We start from the raw sequence: 27,389 nt of genomic DNA, 5'->3' as shown, positions 1-27,389 counted from the left end.
TAAGTCTTTACGTTCATGTATTAGTTGCTTTTCTAATTCAGAGCAGTGAGCGACCTGTAGTTTCCTTTCTAAGTCTTTACATTCATGTATTAGTTGATTTTCTAATTCAGAGCAGTGAGCGACCTGTAGTTTCCTTTCTAAGTCTTTATGTTCATGTATTAGTTGCTTTTCTAATTCAGAGCAGTGAGCAACCTGTAGTTTCCTTTCTAAGTCTTTACATTCATGTATTAGTTGATTTTCTAATTCAGAGCAGTGAGCGACCTGTAGTTTCCTTTCTAAGTCTTTACGTTCATGTATTAGTTGCTTTTCTAATTCAGAGCAGTGAGTGACCTGTAGTTTCCTTTCTAAGTCTTTACATTCATGTATTAGTTGATTTTCTAATTCAGAGCAGTGAGCAACCTGTAGTTTCCTTTCTAAGTCTTTACGTTCATGTATTAGTTGATTTTCTAATTCAGAGCAGTGAGCGACCTGTAGTTTCCTTTCTAAGTCTTTACTTTCATGTATTAGTTGATTTTATAATTCAGAGCAGTGAGCGATCTGTAGTTTCCTTTCTAAGTCTTTACATTCATGTATTAGTTGATTTTCTAATTCAGAGCAGTGAGCAACCTGTAGTTTCCTTTCTACATCTTTACGTTCATGTATTAGTTGATTTTCTAATTCAGAGCAGTGAGCAACCTGTAGTTCCTTTCTAAGTGTTTAGGTTCATGTATTAGTTGCTTTTCTAATTCAGAGCAGTGAGCAATCTGTAGTTTCCTTTCTATGTCTTGAAGTTCATGTATTAGTTGCTTTTCTAATTCAGAGCAGTGAGCGACCTGTAGTTTCCTTTCTCAGTCTTTACGTTCATGTATTAGTTGATTTTCTAATTCAGAGCAGTGAGTTACCTGTAGTTTCCTTTCTAAGTCTTGAAGTTCATGTATTAGTTGATTTTCTAATTCAGAGCAGTGAGCGACCTGTAGTTTCCTTTCTAATTCTTGAAGTTCATGTATTAGTTGCTTTTCTAATTCAGAGCAGTGAGCGACCTGTAGTTTCCTTTTTAAGTCTTTATGTTCATGTATTAGTTGTTTTTCTAATTCAGAGAAGTGAGCGACCTGTAGTTTCCCTTCTAAGTCTTTACATTCATGTATTAGTTGCATTTCTAATTCAGAGCAGTGAGCAACCTGTAGTTTCCTTTCTAAGTCTTTACATTCATGTATTAGTTGATTTTCTAATTCAGAGCAGTGAGTGACCTGTAGTTTCCTTTCTAAGTCTTTACGTTCATGTATTAGTTGCTTTTCTAATTCAGAGCAGTGAGTGACCTGTAGTTTCCTTTCTAAGTCTTTACGTTCATGTATTAGTTGATTTTCTAATTCAGAGCAGTGAGCGACATGTAGTTTCCTTTCTAAGTCTTTACATTCATGTATTAGTTGATTTTCTAATTCAGAGCAGTGAGCAACCTGTAGTTTCCTTTCTAAGTCTTTACATTCATGTATTAGTTGATTTTCTAATTCAGAGCAGTGAGCGACCTGTAGTTTCCTTTCTAAGTCTTTACATTCATGTATTAGTTGATTTTCTAGTTCAGAGCAGTGAGCGACCTGTAGTTTCATTTCTAAGTCTTTACATTCATGTATTAGTTGATTTTCTAATTAAGAGCAGTGAACAACCTGTAGTTTCCTTTCTAAGTCTTTACTTTCATGTATTAGTTGATTTTCTAATTCAGAGCAGTGAGCGACCTGTAGTTTTCTTTCTAAGTCTTTACATTCATGTATTAGTTGATTTTCTAATTCAGAGCAGTGAGCGACCTGTAGATTTTCGTTCTAAGTCTTGAAGTTCATGTATTAGATGATTTTCTAATTCAGAGCAGTGAGCGACCTGTAGTTTCCTTTCTAAGTCTTTATGTTCATGTATTAGTTGCTTTTCTAATTCAGAGCAGTGAGCGACCTGTAGTTTCCTTTCTAAGTCTTGAAGTTCATGTATTAGTTGCTTTTCTAATTCAGAGCAGTGAGCGACCTGTAGTTTCCTTTCTAAGTCTTGAAGTTCATGTATTAGTTGATTTTCTAATTCAGAGCAGTGAGCAACCTGTAGTTTCCTTTCTAAGTCTTTACATTCATGTATTAGTTGATTTTCTAATTCAGAGCAGTGAGCCACCTGTAGTTTCCTTTCTAAGCCTTTAATTTCAGTTGATTTTCTAATTCAGAGCAGTGAGCCACCTGTAGTTTCCTTTCTACATCTTTACGTTCATGTATTAGTTGATTTTCTAATTCAGAGCAGTGAGTTACCTGTAGTTTCCTTTCTAAGTGTTTAGGTTCATGTATTAGTTGCTTTTCTAATTCAGAGCAGTGAGCGATCTGTAGTTTCCTTTCTATGTCTTTACATTCATGTATTAGTTGCTTTTCTAATTCAGAGCAGTGAGCGACCTTTAGTTTCCATTCCAAGTTCATGTATTAGTTGCTTTTCTAATTCAGAGCAGTGAGCAATCTGTAGTTTCCTTTCTATGTCTTGAAGTTCATGTATTAGTTGCTTTTCTAATTCAGAGCAGTGAGCGACCTGTAGTTTCTTTTCTCAGTCTTTACGTTCATGTATTAGTTGATTTTCTAATTCAGAGCAGTGAGTTACCTGTAGTTTCCTTTCTAATTCTTGAAGTTCATGTATTAGTTGCTTTTCTAATTCAGAGCAGTGAGCGACCTGTAGTTTCCTTTCTAAGTCTTTACATTCATGTATTAGTTGATTTTCTAATTCAGAGCAGTGAGCGACCTGTAGTTTCCTTTCTAAGTGTTTATGTTCATGTATTAGTTGCTTTTCTAATTCAGAGCAGTGAGCCACCTGTAGTTTCCTTTCTACGTCTTTACATTCATGTATTAGTTGATTTTCTAATTCAGAGCAGTGAGTTACCTGTAGTTTCCATTCTAAGTGTTTACGTTCATGTATTAGATGCTTTTCTAATTCAGAGCAGTGAGTGACCTGTAGTTTCCTTTCTAAGTCTTGAAGTTCATGTATTTAGTTGATTTTCTAATTCAGAGCAGTGAGCGACCTGTAGTTATTTTTCTAAGTCTTTATGTTCATGTATTAGTTGCTTTTCTAATTCAGAGCAGTGAGCGACCTCTAGTTTCCTTTCTAAGTCTTTACATTCATGTATTAGTTGCTTTTCTAATTCAGAGCAGTGGGCAACCTGTAGTTTCCATTCTAAGTCTTTACATTTATGTATTAGTTGATTTGCTAATTCAGAGCAGTGATCGACTTGTAGTTTCCCTTCTAAGTCTTTAAATTCATGTATTAGTTGATTTTCTAATTCATTGCAGTGAGAAACCTGTAGTTTCCTTTCTAAGTCTTTGCATTCATGTATTAGTTGATTTTCTAATTCAGAGCAGTAAGCGACCTGTAGTTTTTTTTCTAAGTCTTTACGTTCATGTATTAGTTGATTTTCTAATTCAGAGTAGTGAGAGACCTGTAATTTTCTTTCTAAGTCTTTACATTCATGTATTAGTTGATTTTCTAATTCAGAGCAGTGAGCGACCTGTAGTTTCCTTTCTAAGTCTTTACGTTCATGTATTAGTTGATTTTCTAATTCAGAGCAGTGAGCGACCTGTAGTTTCCTTTCTAAGTCTTTACGTTCATGTATTAGTTGATTTTCTAATTCAGAGCAGTGAGCAACCTGTAGTTTCCTTTCTAAGTCTTTACATTCATGTATTAGTTGATTTTCTAATTCAGAGCAGTGAGCCACCTGTAGTTTCCTTTCTACATCTTTATGTTCATGTATTAGTTGATTTTCTAATTCAGAGCAGTGAGCGACCTGTAGTTTCCTTTCTAAGTCTTTACGTTCATGTATTAGTTGATTTTCTAATTCAGAGCAGTGAGCGACCTGTAGTTTCCTTTCTAAGTCTTGAAGTTCATGTATTAGTTGATTTTCTAATTCAGAGCAGTGAGCGACCTGTAGTTTCTTTTCTAAATCTTGAAGTTCATGCATTAGTTGCTTTTTTAATTCAGAGCAGTGAGTGACCTGTAGTTTCCTTTCTAAGTCTTTACGTTCATGTATTAGTTGATTTTCTAATTCAGAGCAGTGAGCGACCTGTAGTTTCCTTTCTAAGTCTTTACGTTCATGTATTAGTTGATTTTCTAATACAGAGCAGTGAGCGACCTGTAGTTTCCTTTCTCAGTCTTTACGTTCATGTATTAGTTGATTTTCTAATTCAGAGCAGTGAGTTACCTGTAGTTTCCTTTCTAAGTCTTTACGTTCATGTATTAGTTGCTTTTCTAATTCAGAGCAGTGAGCAACCTGTAGTTTCCTTTCTAAGTCTTTACATTCATGTATTAGTTGATTTTCTAATTCAGAGCAGTGAGCAACCTGTAGTTTCCTTTCTAAGTCTTTACGTTCATGTATTAGTTGCTTTTCTAATTCAGAGCAGTGAGTGACCTGTAGTTTCCTTTCTAAGTCTTTACATTCATGTATTAGTTGATTTTCTAAATCAGAGCAGTTAGCAACCTGTAGTTTCCTTTCTAAGTCTTTACGTTCATGTATTAGTTGATTTTCTAATTCAGAGCAGTCAGCGACCTGTAGTTTCCCTTCTAAGTCTTTACGTTCATGTATTAGTTGTTTTTCTAATTCACAGCAGTGAGGGACATGTAGTTTCATTTCTAAGTCTTTACGTTCATGTATTAGTTGATTTTCTAATTCATTGCAGTGAGCAACCTGTAGTTTCTTTTCTAAGTCTTTACATTCATGTATTAGTTGATTTTCTAATTCAGAGCAGTGAGCGACCTGTAGTTTCCTTTCTAAGTTTTGAAGTTCATGTATTAGTAGATTATCTAATTCAGAGCAGTCAGCAACCTGTAGTTTCCCTTTTAAGTCTTTACATTCATGTATTAGTTGCTTTTCTAATTCAGAGCAGTGAGCGACCTGTAGTTTCCTTTCTAAGTCTTTACATTCATGTATTAGTTGATTTTCTAATTCAGAGCAGTGAGCAACCTGTAGTTTCCTTTCTAAGTCTTTACATTCATGTATTAGTTGATTTTCTAATTCAGAGCAGTGAGCGACCTGTAGTTTCCCTTCTAAGTCTTGAAGTTCATGTATTAGATGATTTTCTAATTCAGAGCAATGAGCGACCTGTAGTTTCCTTTCTAAGTCTTTACGTTCATGTATTAGTTGCTTTTCTAATTCAGAGCAGTGAGCGACCTGTAGTTTCTTTTCTAAATCTTGAAGTTCATGCATTAGTTGCTTTTTTAATTCAGAGCAGTGAGTGACCTGTAGTTTCCTTTATTCGTCTTTACATTCATGTATTAGTTGATTTTCTAATACAGAGCAGTGAGCGACCTGTAGTTTCCTTTCTCAGTCTTTACGTTCATGTATTAGTTGATTTTCTAATTCAGAGCAGTGAGCGACCTGTAGTTTCCTTTCTCAGTCTTTACGTTCATGTATTAGTTGATTTTCTAATTCAGAGCAGTGAGTTACCTGTAGTTTCCTTTCTAATTCTTGAAGTTCATGTATTAGTTGCTTTTCTAATTCAGAGCAGTGAGCGACCTGTAGTTTCCTTTCTAAGTCTTTATGTTCATGTATTAGTTGCTTTTCTAATTCAGAGCAGTGAGCGACCTGTAGTTTCCTTTCTAAGTCTTTACGTTCATGTATTAGTTGATTTTCTAATTCAGAGCAGTGAGCAACCTGTAGTTTCCTTTCTAAGTCTTGAAGTTCATGTATTAGTTGATTTTCTAATTCAGAGCAGTGAGCGACCTGTAGTTTCCTTTCTAAGTCTTTACATTCATGTATTAGTTGCTTTTCTAATTCAGAGCAGTGAGTGACCTGTAGTTTCCTTTCTAAGTCTTGAAGTTCATGTATTAGTTGATTTTCTAATTCAGAGCAGTGAGCGACCTGTAGTTTCCTTTCTAAGTCTTGAAGTTCATGTATTAGTTGCTTTTCTAATTCAGAGCAGTGAGCGACCTGTAGTTTCCTTTCTAAGTCTTTACGTTCATGTATTAGTTGCTTTTCTAATTCAGAGCAGTGAGCGACCTGTAGTTTCCTTTCTAAGTCTTTACGTTCATGTATTAGTTGCTTTTCTAATTCAGAGCAGTGAGCGACCTGTAGTTTCCTTTCTAAGCCTTTACGTTAATGTATTAGCTGCTTTTCTAATTCAGAGAAGTGAGCGACCTGTAGTTTCCTATCTCAGTCTTTACGTTCATGTATTAGTTGATTTTCTATTTCAGAGCAGTGAGTGACATGTAGTTTTATTTCTAAGTCTTTACTTTCATGTACAAGTTGCTTTTCTAGTTCAGAGCAGTGAGCGACCTGTAGTTTCATTTCTAAGCCTTTACATTCATGTATTAGTTGATTTTCTAATTCAGAGAAGTGAGCAATCTGTAGTTTCCTTTCTAAGTCTTTACGTTCATGTATTAGTTGATTTTCTAATTCAGAGCAGTGAGCAACCTGTAGTTCCCTTTATAAGTCTTTACATTCATGTATTAGCTGATTTTTTAATTTAGAGCAAGGAGCGACCTGTAGTTTCCTTTCTAAGTCTTTACGTTCATGTATTAGTTGCTTTTCTAGTTCAGAGCAGTGAGCGACCTGTAGTTTCATTTCTAAGTCTTTACATTCATGTATTAGTTGATTTTCTAATTAAGAGCAGTGAACAACCTGTAGTTTCCTTTCTAAGTCTTTACGTTCATGAATTAGTTGATTTGCTAATTCAGAGCAGTGAGCGACCTATAGTTTCCTTTCTAAGTCTTTACGTTCATGTATTAGTTGATTTTCTAATTCAGAGCAGTGAACGACCTGTAGATTTCTTTTCTAAGTCTTGAATTTCATGTATTAGATGATTTTCTAATTCAGAGCAGTGAGCGATCTGTAGTTTCCTTTCTAAGTCTTGAAGTTCATGTATTTAGTTGCTTTTCTAATTCAGGGCAGTGAGCGACCTGTAGTTTCCTTTCTAAGTCGTTAAGTTCATGTATTAGTTGCTTTTCTAATTCAGAGCAGTGAGCGACCTGTACTTTCCTTTCTAAGTCTTGAAGTTCATGTATAAGTTGCTTTTCTAATTCAGAGTAGTGAGCGACCTGTACTTTCCTTTCTAACTCTTGAAGTTCATCTATTAGTTGCTTTTCAAATTCAGAGCAGTGGGCGACCTGTAGTTTCCTTTCTAAGTCTTGAAGTTCATGTATTAGTTGCTTTTCTAATTGAAAGCAGTAAGTGACCTTTAGTTTCCTTTCTAAGTCTTGAAGTTCATGCATTAGTTGCTTTTCTAATTCAGAGCAGTGAGCAACCAGGTCTATATTATGACATCGAAGTCTAAAAACTTTGAATGTTGTAATATCGAACACATTCAATTGAAACACCTGAAAACTAAAGAGTCAGAATATGTTCCGACAAACATACACACAACTCAAGCATACCAAAATAAATAATCCACACAGATACACTTCACAAAACCCTACACTAAACCAAACATACACCACCAGCTATCCACTTACCTTATCCCAAGCCTAACCCTAAGGTCCCAAACTATCGTACACTCACCTTAGCCGATCCATAACCCTAACTCACCTACCCTACCCTAACCGTCACGTCCACACAATCGCACATTTACCTGACCAGTGCCCTTACCTTAACTCACCTAACCCATGCCCAATCACACACACACCTTCATTTGCACACTTACCTTAACCTGGTCCATAGCCTTCGCTCCACAGTTGAGGAATTAGTGAAGCTGCAGAAATGGCCCACTGCATACTTTCCCTAGGAAAGTATACGGTGTTCTGCAGCTTTGCTATTTCTAGCTTTCACTCTACTGGGCTCGATATTATAACAGTCAAAGTTTTTAGTCTTCAATGTGATAATATAGACCTGAGCAACCTGTACTTTCTTTTCTAAGTCTTGAAGTTCATGTATTAGTTGATTTTCAAATTCAGAGCAGTGAGCGACCTGTAGTTTCCATTCTAAGTCTTTAAGTTCAGGCTTTTCTAATTCAGATCAGTGAGCAAGCTGTAGTTTCAATTCTAAGTCTTTAAGTTCAGGCGTTTCTAATTCAGAGCAGTGAGCGACCTCTAGTTTCCTTTCTAAGTCTTTACTTTCATGTATTAGTTGCTTTTCTAATTTAGAGTAGAGAGTTACCTGTACTTTCCTTTCTAAGTCTTGAAGTTCATGTATTAGTTGATTTTCAAATTCAGAGGAGTGAGCGACGTGTAGTTTCCTCTCTAAGTCTTTAAGTTCAGGATTTTCTAATTCAGAGCAGTGAGCAACCTGTAGTTTCCATTCTAAGCATGTAAGTTCAGGCTTTTCTAATTCAGATCAGTGAGCAAGCTGTAGTTTCAATTCTAAGTCTTTAAGTTCAGGCGTTTCTAATTCAGAGCAGTGAGCGACCTCTAGTTTCCTTTCTCAGTCTTTACTTTCATGTATTAGTTGCTTTTCTAATTTAGAGTAGTGAGTTACCTGTAGTTTCCTTTGTAAGTCTTGAATTTCATGTATTAGTTGAGTTTCTAATTCAGAGCAGTGAGCAACCTGTAGTTTCCTTTCTGCATCTTGAAGTTCATGTATTAGTTGCTTTTCTAGTTGAGAGCAGTGAGTGACCTGTAGTTTCCTTTCCAAGTCTTTACATTCATGTATTAGCTGCTTTTCTAATTCAGAGCAGTGAGCTACCTGTAGTTTCCTTTATAAGTCTTTACGTTTATGTATTAGTTTATTTTCTAATTCAGTGCAGTGAGCGACCTGTAGTTTCCTAAGTCTTTACGTTCATGTATTAGTTGCTTTTCTAATTCAGAGCAGTGAGCAACCTGTAGTTTCCTTTCTAAGTCTTTACATTCATGTATTAGTTGATTTTCTAAGTCAGGGCTGTGAGTGACCTGTAGTTTCCTGTCTAAGTCTTTATGTTCATAGGTTCATAGGTTCATACTAGGCGCTCTGCCCTAGGGCATTTATAAGCCTAGCCAGAGTATGTTTGGCTTTCGCCACCCATTTTAAATTAATTTTGCTATGCCCTTTTTCGAGGTTAGTATACTGTGCCTCTGACTAACAGTGACACAGAAGTGATACCCGGGGTAAACCTACGATCTCCCATCCACTCATCAAGATTCCTCTTGAAGAGAGTCAATGAGGGACTCTGCCTTACCTGGACTGGGATTTTATTCCAGAGTGAAGAGAGCCTCTGGGTTATGAATCTGCCCCTCCAGCATGTCCTATTTATTTCAGTGCTGAGGTTCAAGTCTCTCGAACTTGTAGCTCGATGGGATTTGGATTTTTTGAGGTGCAGCATGTCCCTTAATTCCGGGTTGGACATGGCTTTATACGTCAGGCACAGGTCGCCTCTGAGCAAGCGGTATGCCACTGAGTAGAGCTCGAGTTTCTTTAACCGGGCAGCATATGGCATCTGTTTGAGCCCTTTGATCCTCTTGGTGAGGTACTTTTGGGGTCTTTCCAGTTGCTGCAGGTGTTTGGTAAGGTACATCCCAAAAGGGGCATTGTACTCAATTATGGGCCTGATGAGGGATGAGTAAAGACGCATGATGACCTCCCCTAATATAGATGTGAATCCCTTCATGATTAGGAGGGCTATATAAAATGTTTTTCTAACCACTTTGGCCATGTGGTTGTCAAATGAGAGATTGCTATCAACTTGGGTCCCCAGGTCCCTAATTACTTCTTCTGTACTTAATGGATTACCACCTATGTGGTAATTTGTGGGTGCTTTGTTTTTGCCAAAGGGGATGACTATGCACTTTTTGGCATTTATCTTGAGGCCATGGCTCTGGCACCAGTTGTCTGTTTCCATGAGGCCCTTTTGGAGGATGCTTGAGTCAGCTGGAGAGTCAATTATGGCGCCCAGTTTGCAGTTATCTGCGAACTTGGTCAGCCACAGTCCTTCTGTGTTGGCCTGTACCTCCGAGAAATATATACCGAACAAGAGAGGTCCCAGGACTGAGCCTTGTGGGACGCCACTTGTAACTGGTTTGGAGTCTGACATGGCTCCAGCAATTCTAACCATGTGGGTTCTGTCCTTGAGCCAGTTTGCAACCCATCTAGTGACATAGGGGTTTATATTTAAGCTAGTGAGCTTATCTATAATGCCCAAGTGGGGTATTGTATTGAAGGCTTTTGCGAGGTCCAGGTAGGCTGTGTGGACCACCTTCCCTTCGTCAATGGCGTTGGTGACTGTTTCAAAGAAGTCGACCAGGTTTAAGAGGCAGGATCTGCCCTTAACAAAGCCAAACTGGGTAGGATCCAGTGTCTGTAGGTCCCCAATATCTTTATTTATGAGGTCCATGATGATCCTTTCCATAGCTTTGCAGACCAAGCTAGTCAGGCTTATGGGGCGATAGTTTCCAGGGTCTGTTGAGGCACCACCTTTGTGGAGAGGGACCACTGTTGCTGTACGCCACTCTTTGGGTACATATCCTGTAGTAAGGCTGAGACTGAACAGTAGTTTTATGTTTGGGTTTAGCTCTTCTTGGAGTTCATGTAGGATGCTGTCCGGGACACCGTCTGGTCCCATTGATGCTGTGTTTTTTGCTTTGGAGAGGGCGGCTCTTACCTGAGCATCTGAGATGTCAGGGGGGGCAGCACTCTGCTGGGATAGATATTTGCCCTTTTGGTGGGGGGGAGTTTGCGCTGAACCTGTCAGCTAGGATGTTGGCAATGTCTGTGGGTTCGGTGTATTTTTTATCATTTTGGACTAATTCTGAGCATATCTGGGAATTCCCACCCAGGTACCTAACATAACTAAAGAAAGCTTTGTGATTATCCTTAGTGTCCTGTGCAATTTTTCTCTCGAAGCTGGCCTTAGACGATTTTGTGAGTGCCCTTAGTTTTTTGCTAATACTGATCAGAGATGCCTTCCCTTTTTGGGATTTTGTTCTATCATGTAGTAGCTTCCTCCTTCTATTGTATAGTTTGTTTATGGCTGGGGTCCACCAGACAGGACGTCTGCCTTTTGAGGATTGGGTCTTGGTTTTATTTGGGATTGCATGATCCATGCATTCCTGAAGGTGTTCATACAATGCATTTATAAAGGATTCTGCGGTCTGGGCCGTATTTTCCACAGGCCCAGGAGCTTTGAAGGATTCCACCTCGGTTTTGAGGAGTATGAAATTTGCTTTAGAGAAGTTTTTCACTGTGGTTTTCTGGGCAGGGGGTGGGGTCGGGATGTGAATATCCAGTGAGATCAGTTTATGGTCTGATCTTACCAGTGAGGGATACACTACTGGTCTGGAGCATAGAGTCCCCATGTTGGTGATGATCAGGTCCAGTATGTTTTCCCCTCTTGTGGGAGTGGTAACAAGTTGTTCCATAGCATCTGAGTTTATGAATTCTAGGAACCTTTGGGCTAGGCTGTTGGAGCTAGAGTAATGCTCCCAGTCTATGTTTGGGTAGTTGAAGTCGCCCAATATAATGGTGTTTGGAGAGATCTTTATATTTTTCAGTGTTCTCAGGAAGGCCGAGTGGGGTTCCTGGGTTTGGGAGGGTGGTCTGTAGCAGGCTATAAACTGGAAGGCAGTTTTACCCACTGTTAGTTGCACATGGATAGTCTCTGATGCTTCGTGCTTTGCCACCAACCTGGAGGTGTGGGTATCTTTGATAAATATCGATACTCCCCCTCCTTTTATGGTTCGGTCCAAGTTTTGGGGCCGAAAAGCATGGTATGAGGTATAACCTGTTAGTGCTGGGGTGCTCTCGGGATCCCTGAACCAGGTTTGTGTTACTGCACAGATATCGATGTTCTCCATGCTAAGGAGAGTTTTGAGTGTGTGCATCTTGAGGTTTAGACTTCTGGCATTGAGTAGCATTACTCTTAGTTTCTTATCTCTTGTGATACCTATGGAGGTGGGTTTGTCTTTTGAGCCTTGCCTAAAAAAGGCACTATGGGGGTAGCAAGAGCCTTTGCCAATATCCGAAAGCCCAGGGGTGACAGGTGCAAGCCGTCCCTAGCGAAGCATCGCGGCTTGTCGAGCATATCATCTCAGGCTGACAGGCATTGGATCCCCTTTGAATGACACCAGTACTTAAGCCAATTGTTGAAATTGATCATCTTGTCTTCATATTGTGGCATCATGCTTGGTGAGGGTAAGATGCTACTCAAGGTCAGGGTCATACTGGCCTGGGCTACATGCTCAGAGAGCTCCTCTATGTCTCTTTTCATGTAGTCCAGGGAGGTACGTCTCAGGTCATTCACACCATCATGGACAATGACTGAGTCATATTTGTACTTGACTTGGAGTGACCTGAGTGCTTGTGTTATGTGGCAGATCCTAGCGCCCGACAGGCTGCTCACCATGACCTTCTCCTTGTTCAGCGTGGTGAGCGGGATGTCAGTGTGCCTGATGATAGAGTCACCTATTACAAGTGTATCAGGTGTGTTGTTTAGCCTTAAGGGCTGTGACTGTTCGGCACACTGGCTTTGTGAGATATGTGTTGCATGTGTTTTGTTTTGGGGAGGCAGTTGCTTGGGTGTCTGCTTTGGAGGTCTCTGCTGCTTAGGCAGATCTTTATTTAGAGCCTCCGAGTATGTTTTTGTATGATTATGTGTTTGGCTTGCTGTCGTGGTAGGTCTATGTGAGACTGGAATTGTAGTGAGTGTGGTTTCCTTCTCCTCTTGACTGGTTATGCCAGTACTGAGTTGAGAGAGCTTAGCCTCCAGTTTGGCTATAAGGTTGCATCTCTCACATGTGTTGGAATTTGTTGGGAGGAGGAGAGGGTTGTCTGTGTACATGAGGCAGTTGTAAGATTGCCTCAAGATTCCCAGATTCACCAGCTGGACTGGAGAGGAGATTGACAACTGACCTTTGGACATGCTAGAATAATATTGGGAATTCCTTTATAATTGAAAACAAGGGCCAATGGGGAGTGAGGGTGTAGTGCTTTTAATATTTAGTGCTGACTTATATAATTGCTTTAGTGAGCAAGTGCCAGGTAACTTAAGTGCAATGTGTTACAGGTAACTTAAATGCAAAAACAACAAACAGTAACTTTCTTTCAAGTGAAACAAGGAAATAAGTACAGTAAGCAATGCAGATATCACTAGGGATCCACAGAAGCACTGAGAAGCCACATTTTAGGTGGAATTAGCGTTCCAGGGAAATAACAAGCAAACAAACAACAAGCATACAAACAAAACTAGATTCAGCAGGCCTGGATCTAGTCTATGCTACAGCAAACAAGGTGTACCAATTTCAGTAAGAAACAGTTAAAATATGCAGGCACTACAAACCTTTAACCAGAAATTCCCAGCTCAGAAGGGCAGAGTCCAGCCTCTCCTCCCACAAGAGTGCAGACCACGGACCTCCTTAATGTAAAATAACTGGCCTGAAGCCCAAGTGCATAAACCAGAATTAATACACTTTAAGAATAACAGACACTGAGCTCTCAATCAGCAGTTCCCAACTTAGAAGGATGAAAGCTACCTGTTCTGCCACTACAGTGCATACCACAAACCCTCTTAATGTAAAACAACTGGTCTGAAGCCCAAGTGTTTAAACTAAAAGGCTTAGAATGAGTTACACCAAGCAGTAATAAATACAATTGAGTACTTTTAAGATGATGCAAAAGCAAAATAAAGTAGGAAGAAACACAAGTACAGTAAAAGCAGATGAATTTTTTTTTTTCAGAAAAGTAACAAAAGCAGTAGTAAATACAATTCTCATGCAGTGCAAGCTGGCACACTTGAATATGTAGCAATATTAGTCCACACACAGTTTGAAAAAATGTAATTAAATTAAAAAGGACTAAAAGCAAGTGCAGAAAGGGTTTATTAGGTAGAATGTGGTAAAGAGATGGGCCTGGGGAGTGTCTTAGATCAAATCTACTGTGGGGCGGGCACTGAAAAAGCCACCAAATTTAAACTACAACCAAGAACTGGGAGGGGGGGTGGGGAAAAACATTTTCAACACAGATGTGAGGAATGTGCAAATTATAAAGCCAAAAATTATATACTGTTCTCTATATATTTGCAGAGCAGTAAGACAACAGATATCTATGCAAACAATTTAGCTCTATAATACAGAATAATACAGACAAATATACTCAGCTCTATATATTTGCAGATAGTTCTGTAAGGCTGTCTCTCAAACTAAGGTTCCATTTTGAATGCAGATTGTTAATTAACAGGACACACAACACTAGCTCAATTATATAGCTGAAGACAAGGCAGGAAATGGGGGGTGGGGAAAACAGTTTCAACACAGATGTGAGGAATGTGCAAATTATAAAGCCAAAAAATATATACTGTTCTCTATATATTTGCAGAGCAGTAAGACAACAGATATATAAGCAAACAATTTACCTCTATAATACAGAATAATACAGAAAAATATACTCAGCTCTATATATTTGCAGATAGTTCTGTAAGGCTGTCTCTCAAACTAAGGTTCCAGTTTGAATACAGATTGTTAATTAGTTGCTTTTCTAATTCAGAGCAGTGAGTGACCTGTAGTTTCCTTTTTAAGTCTTTACGTGCATGTATTAGTTGATTTTCTAATTCAGAGCAGTGAGCGACATGTAGTTTTCTTTCTATGTCTTTATGTTCATGTATTAGTTGCTTTTCTAGTTCAGAGCAGTGAGCGACCTGTAGTTTCCTTTCTTTGTCTTTACGTTCATGTATTAGCTGATTTTCTAATTCAGAGCAGTGAGTGACCTGTAGTTTCTTTTCTAAGTCTTTACATTCATGTATTAATTGCTTTTCTAATTCAAAGCAGTGAGCAACCAGTAGTTTCCGTTCTAATTCTTTACATTTATTTATTAGTTGATTTGCTAATTCAGAGCTGTGAGCGACCTGTAGTTTCCTGTCAAAGTCTTTACGTTCATGAATTAGTTGCTTTTCTAATTCAGAGCAGTGAGTGACCTGTAGTTTCCTTTCTAAGTCTTTACATTCGTGTATTAGTTGATTTTATAATTCAGAGCAGTGAGCAACCTGTAGTTTCCTTTCTAAGCCTTTACGTCCATGTATTAGTTGATTTTCTAATACAGAGCAGTGAGCGACCTGTAGTTTCCTTTCTAAGTCTTTACGTTCATGTATTAGTTGATTTTATAATTTAGAGCAGTGAGCGACCTGTGGTTTCCTTTCTAAGTCTTTACGTTCATGTATTAGTTGCTTTTCTAGTTCAGAGCAGTGAGCGACCTGTAGTTTCATTTCTAAGTCTTTACATTCATGTATTAGTTGATTTTCTAATTAAGAGCAGTGAACAACCTGTAGTTTCCTTTCTAAGTCTTTACATTCATGTATTAGTTGATTTTCTAATAAAGAGCAGTGAGCGACCTGTAGTTTCCTTTCTAAGTCTTTACGTTCATGAATTAGTTGATTTGCTAATTCAGAGCAGTGAGCGACCTATAGTTTCCTTTCTAAGTCTTTATGTTCATGTATTAGTTGATTTTCTAATTCAGAGCAGTGAACGACCTATAGATTTCTTTTCTAAGTCTTGAAGTTCATGTATTAGATGATTTCCGAATTCAGAGCAGTGAGCGACCTGTAATTTCCTTTCTAAGTCTTTACGTTCATGTATTAGTTGCTTTTCTAATTCAGAGCAGTGAGCAACCTGTAGTTTCCTTTCTAATTCTTGAAGTTCATGTATTAGTTGCTTTTTTAATTCAGAGTAGTGAGTGATCTGTAGTTTCCTTTCTAAGTCTTGAAGTTCATGTATTAGTTGATTTTCTAATTCAGAGCAGTGAGCAACATGTAGTTTCCTTTCTAAGTCTTTACGTTCATGTATTAGTTGATTTTCTAATTCAGAGCAGTGAGCGACCTGTAGTTTCCATTCTAAGCATGTAAGTTCAGGCTTTTCTAATTCAGATCAGTGAGCAACCTGTAGTTTCGATTCTAAGTCTTTAAGTTCAGGCGTTTCTAATTTAGAGCAATGAGCGACCTGTAGTTTCCTTTCTAAGTCTTTACGTTCATGTATTAGTTGCTTTTCTAATTTAGAGTAGTGAGTTACCTGTAGTTTCCTTTCCAAGTCTTGAAGTTCATGTATTAGTTGAGTTTCTAATTCAGAGCAGTGAGCGACCTGTAGTTTCCTTTGTACATCTTGAAGTTCATGTATTAGTTGCTTTTCTAGCTGAGAGCAGTGAGCGAGCTGTAGTTTCCTTTCTAAGTCTTTACGTTCATGTATTAGTTGCTTTTCTAGTTCAGAGCAGTGAGCGACCTGTAGTTTCATTTCTAAGACTTTACATTCATGTATTAGTTGCTTTTCTAATTCAGAGCAGTGAGCAACCTGTAGTTTCCTTTCTAAGTCTTTACGTTCATGTATTAGTTGATTTTCTAATTCAGAGCAGTGAACGACCTTTAGATTTCTTTTCTAAGTCTTGAAGTTCATGTATTAGATGATTTTCGAATTCAGAGCAGTGAGCGACCTGTAGTTTCCTTTCTAAGTCTTTACGTTCATGTATTAGTTGCTTTTCTAATTCAGAGCAGTGAGCGACCTGTAGTTTCCTTTCTAATTCTTGAAGTTCATGTATTAGTTGCTTTTTTAATTCAGAGTAGTGAGTGACCTGTAGTTTCCTTTCTAAGTCTTGAAGTTCATGTATTAGTTGATTTTCTAATTCAGAGCAGTGAGCAACATGTAGTTTCCTTTCTAAGTCTTTACGTTCATGTATTAGTTGATTTTCTAATTCAGAGCAGTGAGCGACCTGTAGTTTCCTCTCTAAGTCTTTAAGTTCAGGCTTTTCTAATTCAGAGCAGTGTGCAACCTATAGTTTCCTTTCTACGTCTTTACGTTCATGTGTTAGTTGCTTTTTTAGTTTAGAGTAGTGAGTTACCTGTACTTTCCTTTCTAATTCTTAAAGTTCATGTATTAGTTGCTTTTTTAATTCAGAGCAGTGAGCGATCTGTAGTTTCCTTTCTAAGTCTTTACGTTCATGTATTAGTTGCTTTTCTAATTCAGAGCAGTGAGCGACCTGTAGTTTCCATTCTAAGCATGTAAGTTCAGGCTTTTCTAATTCAGATCAGTGAGCAACCTGTAGTTTCGATTCTAAGTCTTTAAGTTCAGGCGTTTCTAATTTAGAGCAGTGAGCGACCTGTAGTTTCCTTTCTAAGTCTTTACGTTCATGTATTAGTTGCTTTTCTAATTTAGAGTAATGAGTTACCTGTAGTTTCATTTCCAAGTATTGAAGTTTATGTATTAGTTGAGTTTCTAATTCAGAGCAGTGAGCGACCTGTAGTTTCCTTTGTACATCTTGAAGTTCATGTATTAGTTGCTTTTCTAGCTGAGAGCAGTGAGCGAGCTGTAGTTTCCTTTCTAAGTCTTTACGTTCATGTATTAGTTGCTTTTCTAGTTCAGAGCAGTGAGCGACCTGTAGTTTCATTTCTAAGACTTTACATTCATGTATTAGTTGCTTTTCTAATTCAGAGCAGTGAGCAACCTGTAGTTTCCTTTCTAAGTCTTTACATTCATGTATTAGTTGATTTTCTAATTCAGAGCTGTGAGCGACCTGCAGTTTCCTGTCCAAGTCTTTACGTTCATGAATTAGTTGCTTTTCTAATTCAGAGTAGTGAGTGACCTGTAGTTTCCTTTTTAAGTCTTTACGTGCATGTATTAGTTGATTTTCTAATTCAGAGCAGTGAGCGACATGTAGTTTTCTTTCTAAGTCTTTACATTCATGTATTAGTTGCTTTTCTAGTTCAGAGCAGTGAGCGACCTGTAGTTTCATTTCTAAGACTTTACATTCATGTATTAGTTGCTTTTCTAATTCAGAGCAGTGAGCAACCTGTAGTTTCCTTTCTAAGTCTTTACATTCATGCATTAGTTGATTTTCTAATTCAGAGCTGTGAGCGACCTGTAGTTTCCTGTCCACGTCTTTACGTTCATGAATTAGTTGCTTTTCTAATTCAGAGTGACCTGTAGTTTCCTTTTTATAGGTTCATAGGTTCATACTATTCTGTCTGCCCTAGGGCATTTATAAGCCTAGCCAGAGTGTGTATGGCTTTCGCCACCCATTTTAAATTAATTTTGCTATGCCCTTTTTCGAGGTTAGTATGCTGTGCTTCTGTCTAACAGTGAGACAGAAGTGATACCCGGGGTAAACCTACGATCTCCCATCCACTCATCAAGATTCCTCTTGAAGAGAGTCAATGAGGGACTCTGCCTAACCTGGACTGGGATTTTATTCCAGAGTGAAGGGAGCCTCTGGGTTATGAATCTGTCCCTCCAGCATGTCCTATTTATTTCAGTGCTGAGGTTTAAGTCCCTTGAGCGCGTAGCTCGATGGGATTTGGATTTTCTGAGGTGCAGCATGTCCATTAATTCCGGGTTGGACATGGCTTTATACGTCAGGCACAGATCGCCTCTGAGCAGGCGGTATGCTACTGAGTAGAGCTGGAGTTTCTTTAACCAGGCAGCATACGGCATCTGTTTGATCCCCTTGATCCTCTTGGTGAGGTACTTTTGGGGTCTTTCCAGTTGCTGCAGGTGTCTGGTAAGGTACATCCCAAAAGGGGCATTGTACTCAATTATGGGTCTGATGAGGGATGAGTAAAGAGGCATGATGACCTCCCCTGATCTAGATGTAAATCCCTTCATGATTAGGTGGGATATATAAAATGTTTTTCTAACCACTTTGGCCACATGGTTGTCAAATGAGAGATTGCTATCAACTTGGGTCCCCAGGTCCCTAATAACTTCTTCTGTACTTAATGGATTACCACCTATGTGGTAATTTGTGCGTGCTTTGTTTTTGCCAAAGGGGATGACTATACACTTTTTGGCGTTTAGCTTGAGGCCATGGCTCTGGCACCAGTTGTCTGTTTCTATGAGGCCCTTTTGGAGGATGCTTGTGTCAGCTGGAGAGTCTATTATGGTGCCCAGTTTGCAGTCATCTGCGAACTTGGTCAGCCACAGTCCATCCATGTTGGCCTGTACCTCCGAGAAATATATACCGAACAAGAGAGGTCCCAAGACTGAGCCTTGTGGGACACCACTTGTAACTGGTTTGGAGTCTGACATGGCTCCAGCTATTCTAACCATGTGGGTTCTGTCCTTGAGCCAGTTTGCAACCCATCTAGTGACATAGGGGTTTATATTTAAGCTGGTGAGCTTATCTATAATGCCCGAGTGGGGTATTGTATCGAAGGCTTTTGCGAGGTCCAGGTAGGCTGTGTGGACCACCTTCCCCTTGTCAATGGCCTTGGTGACTGTTTCAAAGAAATCGACCAGGTTTAAGAGGCAGGATCTGCCCTTAACAAAGCCGAACTGGGTAGGAACCAGTGTCTGTAGGTCCCCAATATCTTTATTTATAAGGTCCATGATGATCCTTTCCATAGCTTTGCAGACCAAGCTAGTGAGACTTATGGGGCAATAGTTTCCAGGATCCGTTGAGGCACCACCTTTGTGGAGAGGGACCACTGTTGCTGTACGCCACTCTTTGGGTACATATCCTTTAGTAAGGCTGAGATTGAACAGTAGTTTTAGGTTTGGGTTTAACTCTTCTTGGAGTTCATGTAGGACGCAGCCCGGGACACCGTCTGGTCCCATTGATGCTGTGTTTCTTGCTTTGGAGAGGGCAGCTCTTACCTGAGCATCTGAGATGTCAGGGGGGCAGCACTCTGCTGGGATAGATATTAGACCTTTTGGTGGGGATGGAGAGGAGTTTGCGCTGAACCTGTCAGCTAGGATGTTGGCAATGTCTGTGGGTTCGGTGTATTTTTTGTCATTTTGGACTAATTCTGAGCATATCTGGGAATTCCCACCCAGGTTCCTAACATAACTAAAGAAAACCTTGTGATTATCCTTAGTGTCCTGTGCAATTTTTCTCTCGAAGCTGGCCTTAGACGATTTTATGAGTGCCCGTAGTTTTTTGCTAATACTGATCAGAGATGCCTTCCCTTTTTGGGATTTTGCTCTGTCATGTAGTAGCTTCCTCCTTCTATTGTATAGTTTGTTTATGGCTGGTGTCCACCAGACAGGACGTCTGCCTTTGGAGGATTGGGTCTTGGTTTTATTTGGGATTGCATGATCCATGCATTCCTGAAGGTGTTCATAGAATGCGTTTATAAAGGATTTTGTGGTCTGGGCCGTATTATCCAGAGGCACGGGGGCTTTGAAGGATTCCACCTCAGTTTTGAGGAGTGTGAAATTTGCTTTAGAGAAGTTTTTCACTGTGGTTTTCTGGGCATGGGGTGGGGTCGGGATGTGAATATCCAGTGAGATTAGTTTATAGTCTGATCTTACCAGTGAGGGATACACTTCTGGTCTGGAGCATAGAGTCCCCATGTTGGTGATGATCAGGTCCAGTATGTTTTCCCCTCTTGTGGGAGTGGTAACAAGTTGTTCCATAGCATTTGAGTTTATAAATTCTAGGAACCTTTGGGCTAGGATGTTGGAGCTAGAGTAATGCTCCCAGTCTATGGTTGGGTAGTTGAAGTCACCCAATATAATGGTGTTTGGAGAGACCTTCATATTTTCCAGTGTTCTCAGGAAGGCTGAGTGCCTGTATTAGTTGATTTTCTAATTCAGAGCAGTGAGCGACATGTAGTTTTCTTTCTATGTCTTTATGTTCATGTATTAGTTGCTTTTCTAGTTCAGAGCAGTGAGCGACCTGTAGTTTCCTTTCTTTGTCTTTACGTTCATGTATTAGCTGATTTTCTAATTCAGAGCAGTGAGTGACCTGTAGTTTCTTTTCTAAGTCTTTACATTCATGTATTAATTGCTTTTCTAATTCAAAGCAGTGAGCAACCTGTAGTTTCCGTTCTAATTCTTTACATTTATTTATTAGTTGATTTGCTAATTCAGAGCTGTGAGCGACCTGTAGTTTCCTGTCAAAGTCTTTACGTTCATGAATTAGTTGCTTTTCTAATTCAGAGCAGTGAGTGACCTGTAGTTTCCTTTCTAAGTGTTTACGTTCATGTATTAGTTGATTTTCTAATTCAGAGCAGTGAGCAACCTGTAGTTTCCTTTCTAAGTCTTTGCGTTCATGTATTAGTTGAATTTCTAATTCAGAGCAGTGAGCGACCTGTAGTTTCCTTTCTAAGTCTTTACCTTCATGTATTAGTTGATTTTCTAATTTAGAGCAGTGAGCGACCTGTGGTTTCCTTTCTAAGTCTTTACGTTCATATATTAGTTGCTTTTCTAATTCAGAGCAGTGAGCGACCCGTAGTTTCCTGTCTAAGTCTTTACGTTCATGTATTAGTTGATTTTCTAATTCAGAGCAGTGAGCGACACGTAGTTTCCTTTCTAAGTCTTTACGTTCATGTATTAGTTGCTTTTCTAGTTCAGAGCAGTGAGCGAACTGTAGTTTCCTTTCTAAGTCTTTACGTTCATGAATTAGTTGATTTTCTAATTCAGAGCAGTGAGCGACCTATAGTTTCTTTTCTAAGTCTTTACATTCATGTATTAATTGATTTTCTAATTCAGAGCAGTGAGCGATCTGTAGATTTCTTTTCTAGGTCTTCAAGTTCATGTATTAGGTGATTTTCTAATTCAGAGCAGTGAGCAACCTGTAGTTTCCTTTCTAAGTCTTGAAGTTCATGTATTAGTTGCTTTTCAAATTCAGAGCAGTGAGCGACCTCTAGTTTCCTTTCTAAATCTTGAAGTTCATGCATTAGTTGCTTTTCTAATTCAGAGCAGTGAGCAACCTGGTCTATATTATAACATTGAAGTCTAAAAACTTTGAATGTTATAATATCGAACCCATTCAATCGAAACACCAGAAAACCGAAGAGTCAGAATATGTTCCGACAAACATACACACAACTCAAGCATACCAAAATAAATAATTCACACACATACACTTCACAAATCCCTACACTAACCTAGACATACACCACTAGCTATCCACTTACCCTAACCCAAGCCTAACCCTATGGTCCCAAACTATCGCACACTCACCTTAGCCGATCCATAACCCTAACTCACCTACCCCACCCTAAATGTTACATCAATACAATCGCACATTTACCTGACCAGTGCCCTAACCTTAACTCACATAACCCATGTCCAATCGCACACTCACCTTCATTTGCACACTTACCTTAACCCAGTCCATAACCTTCGCTCCACAGTTGAGGAAATAGTGAAGCTGCAGAAACAGCCCACTGAATACTTTCCCTAGGAAAGTATACGGTGTTCTGCAGCTTCGCTATTTCAAGCTTTCACTCTACTGGGTTCGATATTATAACAGTCAAAGTTTTTAGACCTCGATGTTATAATATAGACTTGTGCAACCTGTACTTTCCTTTCTAAGTCTTGAAGTTCATGTATTAGTTGATTTTCAAATTCAGAGCAGTGAGCGACCTGTAGTTTCCTCTCTAAGTCTTTAAGTTCAGGTGTTTCTAATTCAGAGGAGTGAGCAACCTGTAGTTTCCTTTCTAAGTCTCTACGTTCATGTGTAGCTGACACTATCTGAGCGTTGTGCATGTGGCTTGTAATGAATGTACCTTGATGTTACTATTATAAATTCACACAGTTTTTTTGCTGATCTACTACTGCTTTTGCTGCAAACACAGACATTTGCAGAGCATTGCATATGCGTAGGCTGTTTAAAGAAGTTGTCTGCTGATAAGAATTGTTTTTTAGTAATTATTAACCAGTAATGACCTCCTTTCCTGATCACTACATTTTCTGACCACTACTAAACTTGGTATAGCAGAATATAGTCATTTTCCTAGGTTCGGGAACTTTTTAGAGTTTTGTAGCAACTCTTTAAAAGCATACTGCCCTCTACTTAACTAGCCTCATTAACATTGACTACTGAGGACTGACATAATCACCTGAGCCGTCTAAAAGACGCGCATTGGTACTGAATCATGAGGTTCTCTTGCAGCTAAACTGCAAAACAATATTCTCACCCTCCCTAAATTCAAATAACTTGTATTCGTGTAGGCTATTTAAAGAAGTTGTATGCTCATAAGATTGTTTTTCAGTAATTATTACCCAGTAAAGGCCTCCTTTCCTGGTCGCTACATTTTCTGACCACTACTATACTTTATAAAACCGAATATAGTCATTTTCCTATGTTCGGGATTTTTATAGAGTTTTGCAGCATCTCTATAAACTCATACTGCCCTCTACTTAACTAGCCTTATTAACATTTAATACTGGGGACTGATATAATCACCTGAAGCCGTCTAAAGACGCGCACGGGTACTGAATCATGCGGTTCTCTTACCGCTAAACTGCAAAACAGTATTCATACCCTCCCTAAATCCAACATGGTATCATCCCTATTTTACTGTGAATTATAAGGAGGTTGTAACTGCTTATATTTGCTAATACTATAAGTCGCATTGTTAATAAACAAAGGACTACTCCTCTTTAATTGTTTTTACTGCTCCTCCCTATCTTAACTCAGTTCACTGTTCAAGTTAAGTACTGCCCCAAATTCTCGGTAGTTTCAGGCACTAAAAGGAGTCATAGAAGTTTGAAAACGCTACAAAGTATTGCTATTTACTGTGGTAATATATCCAACTGTGTCTGTGATACATTTTGTTTACTGTTTAAGTTTAGTACTGCTCTAAATTCCTAGTAGCTTCTGGTACTAAATGGAGTTATAAAAGTTTGATAGAGCTATAAAGTATTGTTGTTGACAGTGATTACACAAGCAACTGTGTCTGCATAACATCTTTACCTGCTCTCTAGGTTGATACTCTATGCCTTACTACCTTTTCTCTCTATATATATCTTACCAGCACTGTGTTCCAGCTTGTCCCTGCACCAAACACCTGCATATTCCCAGTCAGACACCTTGGAACATTAGGGCAAACTAAGGAAATTACTTTACAACTCCCAGAAAAACCTTTCCTTTGAAAAGGCATTGAAAGTATGTGGTGATGCTGAAACAAATAAAGTGAAACAGGATAAATGTTAAGACTTTACTAGGTTAGGCAAGCTTCTCAGGTAGGCTAGCCAGCAGCCAACCCCCCCCAGTCCTTCTCTTCTTTTCGTTTATATTATCCATTCCTCCTTTTATTTATCCCCTACACTCAAACTACTTCATCCTCACTCTCACCTTAGACCCTCAAATCTAACAGGAGACTTTTCCACTGCTATACAGTGACTGACCACTAGGTGGAGTCTCAGTATTTAGCTATCTCAATAATTAGCTTTTGTACTGTATTTTCTACCCTATCTCTGTATCCCTACCCCCATTTCTCTTTTCCCAGTTTCCTCGGATTCACTTATATATTAACTCTCCTTGTCCTAAGACATCCTTTATCATTGTCTTCTCCTCTATCATCCTGTCTTTCTTCCTTCTAGCCTCTGAACATTGTCTAAATTCTCCTACCTTTAGACTTACCTGCTGAGTCTCTCACTTCACTGATTGTCTTCCTCTATATTCTGCTGTCTTGTCTCTACCTGCTCCATTCGCCCTTCGGGCTCACTCCACTCCCCTACCCTACCCCCAATTCCCACCCACCCCCAGTGCTCCTACATTTATCTCTCCAGAAACCACGCCCCTACCTTACTCACACCAATCACAGAAATCTCATCTATAACACTCCCACCCCTATCATACACATCTCACCTACCAATTACCCAACTCTCCTCCTCCCCTACCTCATACATACATACTATTATTTCTCTTTTTCTCTCTCATTTCCACTTCCTTAACAATGCACACTACAGTGGACCCTTCTCAAATTCAAATATTGATTATCATTTCACTTATAACTCCTGTAGCAACTACCTATATCTTATCCTCCTGTGAACTACCTTTGTACTCTACCCTTACCTTTCCCTGCATACACACATCTACACCTATAACACCTTTTTCTGCAACCTTCCTAAATCTCATTTACAAGTCCAACTACCTACTAGCCAAATACCACAGACTAGCCCACATTACATTCTATAACCAAAAAACTAGAAAATTATTTGACTACTTTTGGAAACCTCTACAACCTAAACACTCAACACTCCCCCACTCACTATTGAATGGAGACATTCATCCAAACCCTGGCCCACACCATACCCAGACCATAGGAAACTACAACAATGATATAACAAGGACTGCATTACCTACCAAATCTACCAATTCACTCACTATAGCCCATCTCAACATACGTAGTATTTGTAATAAAATTACTCAAGTCCATGCCCTGCTAGATTTCAACCAATTCCACATCCTATGCCTATCAGAAACATGGCTAAAACCAATCATCAAAGACAACAAAATCTCCCCACCTGGGTATGACATCATTAGACTTGACCGCTCTACAAAAAAGGGGGGAGGTGTAGCAATTCTCTATAAAACCCACCTACAAATCAGCACTATAAATCTGAACCTTTCCCTAGTCAATAGTGCTGAAATAATTTGCTCTAAACTTCAAGTCAACAAAAGCAAAGCTATATATATAATTTGTATATATCTACCCCCAGGAAATAACATAAATGCTCTTGAGCACATCATTAGTTGGCTCTCCACTAATCTCCCACAAGAAACATTAATCTTAGGTGACCTAAATATTAATTGGAATTCCTGCAATAATTCAAACCCCACCTCCCACATAAACCTACATGGCTTCTCACAACTAATTACCTGCCCTACCAGAACTAATAAAATCAATAACAAGGACACCACTTTAGACTGGATAATTACTAACACCCCCAACAAACCTATAAAACTGGCTCCCTTCCAGACGATCTAAGTGACCACTCTTTAACATATATTATTAGACATAAAACCAATCTAATTTTTCCAAACACATTCAGAACATTACGTTCAAAAAAGCAATTTAACTCAGAATGCTTTCAGACAGAACTGAGACAATGTAATTGGTCTCCTCTAAAATTTCTCCCTCTTAATGATGCAGTACAGTACTTCAATTCCACATTCTTAGCTATTCTTGACCAGCACTCACCAATACTTAATATCAGAACCAAAGCCAAACCAGCCCCCTGGCTGACCAACAATACTAGACAAAAAATCATTATCAGAAACAAATCCTGGGCAAAATGGCGTACCACTAAGAACCTGGCCAACCGTCAAACCTTTAGAGAATGTAGAAACAGCACAAAAAAGCCATCCTGACAGACAAAAAGAACTACTACCTTCATCTACAACAAACATCCAACAAGGAACCTAAAAAATTCTGGAACAGCATTAATAATCTTCTATCCCCAGGCCAATCTATCACACCCGACCCACAAGACTCTAACCCGGACAATCCCACACAAACAGCTAATGCCTTCAACTCTTTCTTCACAAATACTATTCAAACTCTTGCTAGTCACCTATCTCCTGATACCTCTAAGCTACTTCCATCATCTGCAATTCCACTCCCCCATTTCATCTACTACCTATTCCTACTTCCTTTATCTCATCCTTACTCCAAAAACTTAAACCTACCACCCCCTCTGCAGACAAACTTCCTGCTGAGTTCCTGCAAATAGGAGCTAAAACCATTGCCTATCCCATTTCTATTCTGATAAACAGATTTATTAATGAAGGAACTATCCCTTCAATCTGGAAGATATCTCATATCATCCCACTACATAAAGGGGGAAACTCTAATGACTATTCTAACTATCGTCCCATAACACTATTATCCCCTATTGCTAAAATTATGGAAAAATGTATCCATAAACAACTACTAAACCACCTTCTACAAAACAACCTACTAGCTAATTGTCAGCATGATTTTAGACCTTCTCACAGTACCACCACTGCACTGCTCTCATTTACAAACTCCATCAACTTTAATCGCAACAAAATTAGTCTTTCATCTGCACTCTTCATCGACATATCTAAAGCCTTTGACATGGTTAACCACCAACTACTTCTGCACATTCTGACTTCTCTTTCACTTGATCCTCCTTCCATAACTTGATTTAAATCTTACCTAGAAAACCGACAGCAGGTGGTACTCTGGAAAAATTCACTATCTGATCATCTTCCCATCTCTCTAGGGGTGCCACAAGGCTCCATCTTAGGCCCACTTCTTTTTTCCATCATTATCAATGACCTGCAATCAGCTAGCCCAAATACTATCTGTATTCAATATGCAGATGATTCTACTATTATCTGTACATCTACCTCTCAAACAGAGCTCCAGTCTCTTACCCAAAAAGCCTTAAACACTGTAGAACAATGGTTCTCTCACCGCTGCCTGCTACTTAACCCCAAGAAAACTAAACTGCTTCTCTTTGCACCAACCCGAAGGCACATCCCCCTACACTTCACTATCAGTTCCAATAACAGTACTATCCTTTCTCCTGATGCTACCACAAAATTATTAGGAATAACAATAGACAACAATCTAAACTTTGACAATCATATCAACACTACAATAAAATCAGTGAACAAAAAATAGGAACCCTATACAAAATCAAACCCTTTCTTACTCCACTTGCAAGAACTACGTTAGCCAGAACTCACCTCATCTCTACTTTATTCCATGCTTCCCCCATATACACCAATCTATCAAAAAAAAACCTCAATAAACTATTAACATCTTACAATAATATTGCTAGATTTGCTACAGGATCCCCTTTTAAAACCCATCACTGCCTGAATCTAAAACAACTAG

The sequence above is a fragment of the Protopterus annectens genome, chromosome 7.part1, assembly GCF_019279795.1.
Source record: "Protopterus annectens isolate FY-2018-M chromosome 7.part1, PAN1.0, whole genome shotgun sequence".
Classification (NCBI taxonomy): Eukaryota; Metazoa; Chordata; order Ceratodontiformes; family Protopteridae; genus Protopterus; species Protopterus annectens.
Note: the sequence above shows the minus strand (reverse complement) of the source record.